At 48.6% G+C, this 1,557-nt stretch overlaps 5 non-coding genes across 5 annotated transcripts; all 5 read right to left on the reverse strand.

Moving 5' to 3' along the window:
- Positions 1 to 49: 49 nt before the first annotated feature.
- On the reverse strand, positions 50 to 121 carry Pmar_PMAR017009. The gene has a single exon. It is a non-coding gene; the product is annotated as a tRNA-His (tRNA).
- An 83-nt stretch (positions 122 to 204) lies between these two features.
- Positions 205 to 276, reverse strand: Pmar_PMAR017010. Its single transcript has one exon. It is a non-coding gene; the product is annotated as a tRNA-His (tRNA).
- An 83-nt stretch (positions 277 to 359) lies between these two features.
- Positions 360 to 431, reverse strand: Pmar_PMAR017011. Its single transcript has one exon. It is a non-coding gene; the product is annotated as a tRNA-His (tRNA).
- An 83-nt stretch (positions 432 to 514) lies between these two features.
- On the reverse strand, positions 515 to 586 carry Pmar_PMAR017012. The gene has a single exon. It is a non-coding gene; the product is annotated as a tRNA-His (tRNA).
- Positions 587 to 616: 30 nt separating this feature from the next.
- On the reverse strand, positions 617 to 688 carry Pmar_PMAR017013. Its single transcript has one exon. It is a non-coding gene; the product is annotated as a tRNA-His (tRNA).
- Between the last annotated feature and the right edge of the window lie 869 nt (positions 689 to 1,557).

The raw sequence follows: 1,557 nt of genomic DNA on the forward strand, positions 1-1,557 counted from the left end.
CACCTATCGCCAAATCTCTTCAAGAAGCGTACAATTTGATACATACCAAAGTCACTACCCGGATTTGAACCGGGGTTGTCACGGCCACAACATGACGTCCTAACCACTAGACGATAGCGACTCAAAAATGTGGGCCGTTGTCGGTCCACATGGATCACCTATCGCTAAACCTCTTCAAGAAGCGTACAATTTCATACATGTCAAGGTCTCTACCCGGATTTGAACCGACGTTGTCACGGCCACAACGTGACGTCCTAACCACTAGACGATAGCGACCCAAAAATGTGGGCCGTTGTCGGTCCACATGGATCACCTATCGCCAAATCTCTTCAAGAAGCGTACAATTTAATACATATCAAAGTCACTACCCGGATTTGAACCGGGGTTGTCACGGCCACAACGTGACGTCCTAACCACTAGACGATAGAGACTCAAAAATGTGGGCCGTTGTCGGTCCACATGTATCACCTATCGCTAAACCTTTTCAAGAAGCGTACAATTTGATACACGTCAAAGTCACTACCCGGATTTAAACCGGGCTTGTCACGGCCACAACGTGACGTCCTAACCACTAGACGATAGCGACTCAAGAAGCGTACAATTTGGTACATATCAAAGTCACTACCCGGATTTGAACCGGGGTTGTCACGGCCACAACGTGACGTCCTAACCACTAGACGATAGCGACTCAAAAATGTGGGCCGTTGTCGGTCCACATGGATCACCTATCGCTAAACCTCTTCAAGAAGCGTACAACTTGATACTGTTGGTGGTTTGAGGCTCCCCAGCTCCCCTAACCGTAGACTCAGTATTACCAACCATAAGACTTTGAGAATAGTAAAGGAAAAATATGATCTTAACTCTCTATCCTAACCCCAGGCTATACTAGCTCAGCGCGGATCTACCGCGCTAAGTCTTTGTGTACTGCTGTCCCAGGGACTCTGTCCCTCTACACGCCCCCCTCGCATATTCTTATGCGAAGAGATTAGGCTGTGCAGACGAGACTACAATCAACTTCTACGTGACCGTCGGGGATGTACTGCAGGTTGAGGAGGTCTATCATTGTAGGACCAATCTTCTTTTGATAAGTCAAGCCATTCCGGAGGACTACCATCGTCCCACGTGACGAAACAACGAGATCCGGGCGGTATATAAACCGATTCGTCTCTTCGAATAGTTCCATCATACAAATCTCGGTCCCCAGTAGTATCCAAAATGGAGACCTGTATCCTTGCTCCAACCTTGGACGGACCATTGACCTCGTTCAGGCTCGACTGAATATTCATAAAAGGGCATAAATTCCCGTAGGACTCAACCTGCTTTCTGCCACTAGGGAAGACCACCAAAGCTCTCTTACCCTCGAGTAAGGCATCAATATGCGCAAGAGCACTGCCCACGTCAGATTTTCTCGCCCTTTGGCGGATAACCAGGACCGGCTCTCCCAGAGTCGGAGTCCAACGCCTAGCTTCTACCTTGGAGGCCTTCCTGGAAATGGCGTCAAGTACCTTAACCCGCAATTGACGCCATATTCACGTAGATATTGTTTGCGGAAGTTTA

Source organism: Perkinsus marinus (genome assembly GCF_000006405.1).
Source record: "Perkinsus marinus ATCC 50983 genomic scaffold scf_1104296927622, whole genome shotgun sequence".
Classification (NCBI taxonomy): Eukaryota; Perkinsozoa; order Perkinsida; family Perkinsidae; genus Perkinsus; species Perkinsus marinus.